Source organism: Octopus bimaculoides, chromosome 5 (assembly GCF_046866305.1).
Source record: "Octopus bimaculoides isolate indiv1 chromosome 5, ASM4686630v1, whole genome shotgun sequence".
Classification (NCBI taxonomy): domain Eukaryota; kingdom Metazoa; phylum Mollusca; class Cephalopoda; order Octopoda; family Octopodidae; genus Octopus; species Octopus bimaculoides.
The window spans coordinates 106,791,681-106,800,093 of record NC_142932.1 but is presented as its reverse complement, the minus strand read 5'-3'; the positions used below and the strand labels follow the sequence as shown (position 1 = coordinate 106,800,093).

Here is an 8,413-nt window from a genome sequence, read left to right as displayed (position 1 = left end):
ATGTGTGTGTGTAGTCGAAGTTTCACTGGTTTCCTTAGACTGTGAATTCTGAAGTTGTAGATATCAGTTATATGCTTAAAATAATTTGTTTTCTGTCAAAGTTTCTTTCTGGTTTTATGAGGTGATATCAAAAAGTTCCCAGACTAGTTTTGTAGCACACTAACAGATGGCAGCACAGTTGTGTGTGCAGTGAGAGCTAGCAGTGTGCCGAGTGACATTACTGTGTTTACTTTGCAAGTGGTGAAATTTGTGTTTTTGTGATCACATGTATGCTGTAGTCTGTGATTTTGTCATAGACAGGAAGAAAGAGCTAATGTGAAATTTTGCATTAAATTTGAGAAGTCCGCTACAGGGGCATTGAGCATGCTTCAGCAAGCTTAGGGCAACAAGGCAATGGGTTGTATGCAATGTTTTGAGTGGCATAAGCACTTCAAAGGAAGCAGAACATCCTTGGTTGACAATGAGCAATCTGGAAGACCTTCCATAAGCATCACCCCCAAAAATGTGGAGAAAATTCATGAGGATTGTTGGAGGACAATCAATGACATTGCTGATATTGTTAGTCCATGCAAGCAATCCTAACGTCTAAATTGAACATGAGGTGTGTCTCTGCCAAGTTTGACCCCTCACCTGCTGACCACTAAGCAGAAAGAACAACATGCTGCTGATAACTCATCCTTCATGTCAAGGATCATCACTATTGATGAGAACTGAGTCTATGAGTATGACCCTGAGACAGCAGCAGTCATTACAGTGCAAGAGCCTTTCATCTCCACGACCAAAGAAAGCATGACAGCTGCAGCTCACTTAAGAGCATGCTCATTGTTTTTTGACAACATCCAAGTATTGTGCATTGAGAATTTGTCCCCCAGGGCCAGACCATCACTTGAGAGTTCTGCTGTGATTTTTTGAAGTGTGTGAGGGAGGACATTCAATGAAAGCGACCAAATCTGTGGAGTGTGAAGAATTGGATTCTTCACAATGACGATACACCGTGTCACTGAGTTCTCCTCACTAAAGACAACTTGTCACTCCCCAGATTTAACTCCTGCGGACTTCCATTTCTTCCCCAAGATGAAAAGGCAGCTCAAAGGTCACCATTTTAACACTGATCCAGAGCAAATCACCGAAGGTCCTCGGCTTGCTTATGGAAAACAACTTCCAGGTCTGATTCCAAAAGTGGCAGGAATTCTGGGACCGGTGTATTGCTGCACAAGGTGATTATTTCGAAGAAGATTATCTTAAAACTTAAGATAATAAGTTGTTTTTTTTTATTGAACATAACTAGTCCAGGAACTTTTTGATATCACCTTATAGAGTGGTTCTGCAGAAGTACAAATGACTAGCCAGGGACAAAACTGAGTCACATGATTGAAACATTAAAATCACCTACTACTATGTATTGTTTACTTCTAACATTTAAAGAATGACTAATGGGTGTGATAATGGCAGTAATTTCCAAGAAAATACAGCCAATACATCAAATTTATTTCTCTTTTGAAATGACTTTCAAATGCAGTCAGTCATACCCATGATTCAAAGCCATTCACTATTTATTTTGTTTATTCCAATTCAAGTTTTCAAAGTAATGGCAGACAAATTACCTTACAAAATGTAAACAAAGGAGAACAACCTGAAAACTCTAGTGTTTCCACCAGGTGATATTTAAACAGAATTTTAAAAACTTAATATTTCTGAATTTACCTGTACTTACCTGCAATTTGATTAGTCTTCAAACAAAAATTCCACAATACAAGTATATTAGATTTTTCATTAAGTTGCATGCAAAAACCACTTCAATATAACATTAAATAAAAACAGTTCTCAATTATTAAAACCAGGTTTAAATTAATGAACATTTTAGAATTTCATGGGGTTTGTATTTTAGTTTAAAATATAACAGAGGTGTTAGGGTTTTTTAATGGGAAAATTGTGAAGTTTCAAAATGATTTGAATATGTAAAACTTTATAGGGGAGTGGGGGGTAACAAATATCAGGCAAAAACAAGTTAAAAAATTATTTTTTCAAAGAGGGGCCTGCCAAAATTAAGGTGCGTCTTATAAGCTGTCAAATATAATATATTAGCATACATTACATTATGCAAACATATGGGCCCTCTTCTACATTATAAATAGTTTGTTTTAAAAGAAAGTGTTTATTTATTTGCTGAGTCTGGAGGACAGAGCAATGCCCTTGGCCTTCACAGGAGTTTTGAGATCAGTATGGTCGATATCATTAACATTCCACTTAAATTGTTGTAACCTGAACCTCCTGCAAGAAAGACATGAGCAAAAAGGGAGTTACAGAGGGTTGACATTTTGAGGAGGGAAAATTATGAAAATAGTGAAAAGCCTGGGGAATTGGACACAAGGTGGGTGAGAAGAAGAAAAATGAGCAAGTCTGGAATACTTCAAGGTAAGAGGCATAAAATCAGTTAGCTCCAAGAGGAAGAAGCTATTAGAGTATCTTTAGAAAAGGCAGAGAAAGGAGATGGCATATTTGTGAGCAAGAAATTGGAGCATGTCTATGTGTGACTTTATGCCAATCAGTTGTGTGACCGTCCTCTGAATATAGTTTAGTATTTCTGTGTGCTGCACAAATACTATCTCCAGTGTGGGAACTACGTTATGGGTCTCGCTCAGCTTTGTAAATAACTATCAATAACTGTTAGGGTCTGAAATATATTTAAGCCATGAAGAGAAGGGCTAGTCTTTATTGGTGTGAGCCTAGCTATGCTAAAGATGTGCTTTCATCATGAGAGATCCTTGATGATAGTGAGGCCTAATATTCGGACCAATAATGAAGAATCTACATGTGTACTGCTCATGTTTAAGGGATGTAAAAAATTCAATGTTTTCTTGATATAAGCAGAGCTTTTTTTGTTTATTTTTTCCGTTGGACGAGACAAAATTATTATGGCTATATTAGATAATGATTTAGAGGTCTCTATCCATGGAATCAACACAGGTTTGGCAAATGGTGTTTAGGCTGCAATATTGTAATATAATCTATTATTAAAACAAAAAAATGAAGTTGTTAAAGGCAATCTTAAGACAATGAGTAATTTTCCTCCTGTGCAGGTGGCACGTAAAAGACACCATTTTGAGCGTGGCTTTTGCCAGTACCATGTGGCTGGCCCTCATGCCGGTGGCACATAAAAAGCACCCACTACACTCTCGGAGTGGTTGGCGTTAGGAAGGGCATCCAGCTGCAGAAACTCTGCCAGATCAGATTGGAGCCTGGTGCAGCCTTCTGGCTTGCCAGTCCTCAGTCAAATCGTCCAACCCATGCTAGCATGGAAAGCAGATGTTAAACGATGATGATGATGATTGTACAAACCAGTGATATTATCTTCAACTTTTCTCTGGGAAACGAAGGACAATAGATGTTCATATTCCAATAATTTTAGTGGGTGAAGAGGGAGGGAATATTAAGTTTTACTATGTGTTACACAAACCCATATGCAAAGAAAGGCACAATTAAGATTTTAATTAATAAGTCACACTTCGATAACTTTGTGAGTGTGAAGATGTATGGTTGCTCCGAAAGGAGACTTTTGAGCCCATAGCTGACATTGTATCAGGAAAACTGGATTAAATTTATGCAAATTTATCCAGATAAAGTGCATATATAATATTATGCATACAACTGTAAGGAGATATAAATATACATGCAAAATCCACTAATAATATTGTGTTTGATTTTATGCAAATTTCTGTGATAATCATGTGGGTGTGCTTTGTTTTCAAATAGAGAACAGGACTGGCTCAAGGTACCGACAACTCAGGCATTTGCCCGGGGTGCTATGTTTTAGGTGGTACCAAGGAGGGCGTGACAAAGACAAGGAAATTTCCACAACCAACAACTTGTGCATGCCGAAGTCCAGCTTGCCTGGGGTGGCAGCAACCCGAGGGCCAGTCCTGATAGGGAAAAGCTCGATACATAAAGCAACATATGTATATAAAACCTGAGATTACTACTAGATCTACTCAAACCAAGAATTTTGTCAAAATAATTTTCAAAGTTTTGATACGAAACTATAGCTTCTTGTACAACTCCACTCATATTCTCTACTAATAAAATAATAATAATAATTATGATTATTATTATTATTTTATTATTATCATACATGCATACATACTTACTATCTGTGTGTGTGTGTGTGTATTATCTCTTACAGCCTACAAAGACATTTTATTTGTGAATGAAGTTGCAATTTTTTAATTTTCTCTACCAAAATGGAAAAAAAAAGATGATTATCTTCAAGACATGATTCTCTTTTCAATGTTATTCAAATGAAACAAGAATAGCTTAGCTTAGCAATTGGTATTTCCACCTATAGGACAAAGAACTGAAACTGTTTCTTCAGGAAGGCAATTTAATAGCAATATCAATAATAACACCAATAACAATATTAACAATAATAATCATAGCATTTAACAAGTATAGGCATATATTATCATTTCTGAGCAGACACATAACAAAGTGCATAATTTTATTCTAAATTTTAAAATAACTTTTTAGTTATTAACACAAAATATTCAAAATTACATATTTAATAATTTCAACAACAATTTTATTTGTATTTTATATCCATTTATTCATATTTTTAACGAAAGTTTTGTTTTTCATCAAGATCTAAAATAAAAATTGTTTTCCCACTTGGGACGAAAAAGGTTTTATGTTAGCTATGAAATGCATTGATAATGAATTACCTCCCTTGCACTCAAAACGTCATAGATTTGCAGTTACGTACTTTGCTAATTTGTAAAACTTATAGTTGTTCATCAGGATTGTCTGTGTAAATACAGATACAGTGTTACATATATATATATATATATAAAATATACATATAGGCATATATACATACGTGTATGTACATACATCTGTACGTATATATATGTGAGGGCTCCAAATGCCTTCAGAATTTTACTCCATCACGTGACCTTATAAGGGGCCGTGATTGGTCAGTTCGCGTTCTGGCGGGAAAGGTTCGAAGAAGTTGCCGATTCGAATAATGATCAGTCACGTGATGGACAAGGAATGGGTTCTCTACTACGCTCGCATTTATTTATATTTAAATGAGAAGATTGTATGTAATGGCGATAGTAGTTTGTATCTAATGGCGGGAGGTAGTTTCACTACATATATATATATAAGCAATGTTAATTCTCTAAATGAAGTGTTAACAGTAACTACACTTTATATATATATATATATATATATATATATATATATATATATATATGTGTGTGTGTGTGTGTGTGTGTTCATATGTGGGCACAGGACGTCATGAAACGTGTACAACAAAGAAATATGAAGTACAAGTACATGAAATATGAACTATTTTTTCGAACAACGAAAGACACAAATGGAAAACAAGACAACAGCACAAAGAACTGTTGTTGGTTGTTTTTATATATAATATATATATATGTGTGTGTGTGTGTGTGTGTGTGTGTATGAGAGAGAGAGAGTAAAAGTATCCACATTTTTGAGATTTGGTGCAAAGCCATCTGCAATTATTTTCCATTTTTTTTATGGCTAGGGCAGCATTCATGACCTTCTTTCATTGCTTTCAAGACTGGTGAGGGCTCTTAAAGCCTGGATGAAATTGTCGTTAATTAATTATATTTGTTAAGAATTTTAAATGTCTCAATTACTATACAAGAAAAAAAAAACCTACAAAGATATACTAAACATATTTCGATGAGACTGTCTACTCTACAATGTTCTGCAGTGTTCAACAAGGTTTATGGAAAATTTTGGTAGAGATATTGTTATATTGCGGGACAGTCATTTTTTCTTCTTTTTTTTTTTTTTTTTTTTTTTTGATGACCATCTCGAACTATAACAATATCTGATATCTGAGAAAGATGTTATTCTAGAATTAATACAGCTTAATATTATCAAGTGTTCTCAAAAGTATTGGTCAGTACATATTTATTTTAAAAATGAAAGCAGTTGATCCAATTACTAACAATCCTGTCATTGCAACCAACAGGCTGGCAGAAACGTTAGCACACCGGATGAAATGCTTAGCGATATTTTGTCTGCCGTTACGTTCTGAGTTCAAATTCCACCGAGGTCGACTTTGCCTTTTATCCTTTTGGGGTCGATAAAGTTACACACTGGGGTTGATGTAATCAACTTAATCCCTTTGTCTGTCCTTTGTTTGTCCCCTCTATGTTTAGCCCCTTGTGGGCAATAAAGAAATAAGAATCATTAGCATGTTGGGTAAAATGCTTAGTGGCATTTCACCCATTGCTACATTCTAAGTTCAAGTTCTGTTGAGGTCAACTTTGCCTTTCATCCTTTCAGCATTGATAAACTAAGTACCAGTGAAACATTGGGGGTCAATGTAATCGACTAATCCCCTCCCTACAAATTTCAAGCCTTGTGCCTCCAGTAGAAAGGATTATTATTATTGTTGTTGCTGTTGTTGTTGTTATATAGTTGGCTTTTGCTTTCCATTCGTATAACTTGACTCCAAGTCTCACCCACAGACCCCAAGAGACAATAAGTTAGAAGTTGGTGTTATGACTAGGGTGCCATATTTTTGGTTTTGCAGAAAGTAGTGTTCTAGAGAATGTCTGTGAAAACATAAGAAAACTACAAGTTTGTTCTAAAAGTAATTTGATTGTAAGATGATAGTGTGATGTTAAGATGACAGTAGAAAATGTTTGCTATTATGTACATTTAAAAGTAGTGGAGGTGCAATGGCCCAGTGGTTAGGGCAGCGGTCTCTCAGTCATAGGATTGCGGTTTCGATTCCCAGACCGGGCGTTGTGAGTGTTTATTGAGCGAAAGCTTCACGAGGCTCCGGCAGGGGATGGTGGCGAACCCTGCTGTACTCTTTCACCACAACTTTCCCTCACTCTTACTTCCTGTTTCTGTTGTACCTGTAATTCAAAGGGTCAGCCTTGTCACACTGTGTCATGCTAAATATCCCCAAGAACTACGTTAAGGGTACACGTGTCTGTGGAGTGCTCATCCACTTGCACGTTAATTTCATGAGCAGGCTGTTCTGTTGATCGGATCAACCGGAACCCTCGACGTCGTAAGTGATGGAGTGCCAACAACAACAACAACAACATTTAAAAGTATCTTGACACTGTTTACAAATTAAAGTGTTTTGGGGATTACATAGACTATTATTATTATTATTATTCATATACAAACAGATTAGACTGTTGGAAATGAAAAATTCCTAACATCAGGCTACAACAAGTAACCTTAGATGCCAAGAACCCTGCTAAGTATCCTAGTTGTTTCTAATAACACTGTTTTCCAGAGCTGTACTAAATTGGGTTTTATGCCTATTTCTTCTAACCATTTGTTCAGAATTATTATTATTATTATTATTCATTTTGTTGTTGTTATTATTATTATTATTATTATTATTATTATTATTCATTTTGTCAGAGATATCACAGAGTCTCTTTCCACAAATTATAAGGTTTGGTATTTGGATGTTAAGTATTGTGAAAGATATTCAACACTCAAGCACCAATCTCAAAATCCAAGCTGTCCTCAGTAGAGCAGTTTTTCAGGCATGCTCTGTCCTCATGTCAATTCCAATTTCTCTGACATACTTATTTCTTGAACTTGTATTATTCTTATCATTATTCTTATTATTATTATTATTACTATTACTATTATTATTATTATTCAGTAGTTTTATTTTTATAACGTGCTTTCACTTCACTACCGAGTGCAGCTCTGTGTGCCTTGGGTATGTGCTGTGGTTTGCTGTGATGCTCTTATGGTTACTGTATTGAAAGTGTTTTGCGTAGGATGTGTGCAGTGCCCAGTAGTGCAATTTTCTGTATGTTACATATATTTGTAAGTCCTGGTGTTTTTGTTATGTATTTGTCTGAATATTTTTTTATTATGCCTAAGGCGCTATTATTATTATTATTATTATTATAAACGTTGCACAGAATACAACATTGTGAGGTTGTTGATTGAAGATATTGTGTCTACCGGGGGGATTGTACTGTTTGTCAAGTCACAACAAGGACCTCAGAGAGACGGTACTTTTGCAATATTCATGCAGTTCCAAGTAATGCCAACTTTTACAATACACCTAGATTGTAGGGTATCTCTAAATTTTTCAGATGTTTTTTTTTCAGATTGAGTGGTATTGAACTCAATGCTCTGATGACAATAGGGATAACCTTTATGTTTGACTTTCGTAGCTGACTCATCTTAGCGATCTCAATTCTCACGTCTCCATATTTATCAACCTTTTCTCTTTCTTTCATGATGATATGTTGATCTCCTGGCACTGCCACATCAATTATTAGGCACTCTTGTTTGTCCCTGGATTGGTAGAATTGTTAAGGTGTCAGATAATGCCTTGCTGTATTTGTTTTGGTCATTACATTTTGAGTTAAAATCCTGCCAAAAG

At 35.6% G+C, this 8,413-nt stretch overlaps 1 protein-coding gene across 1 annotated transcript in view; it reads right to left on the bottom strand.

The window, feature by feature from the left end:
* Positions 1-8,250: 8,250 nt before the first annotated feature.
* LOC106883587 (N-alpha-acetyltransferase 60) overlaps positions 8,251-8,413 on the bottom strand; it is a 140,553-nt gene continuing 140,390 nt past the window's right edge. Inside the window, exon 7 of the mRNA XM_089352896.1 lies at positions 8,251-8,413. This exon is cut by the window's right edge and continues 1,233 nt beyond it. The gene's annotated coding sequence lies outside the window, so the exon portion shown is untranslated.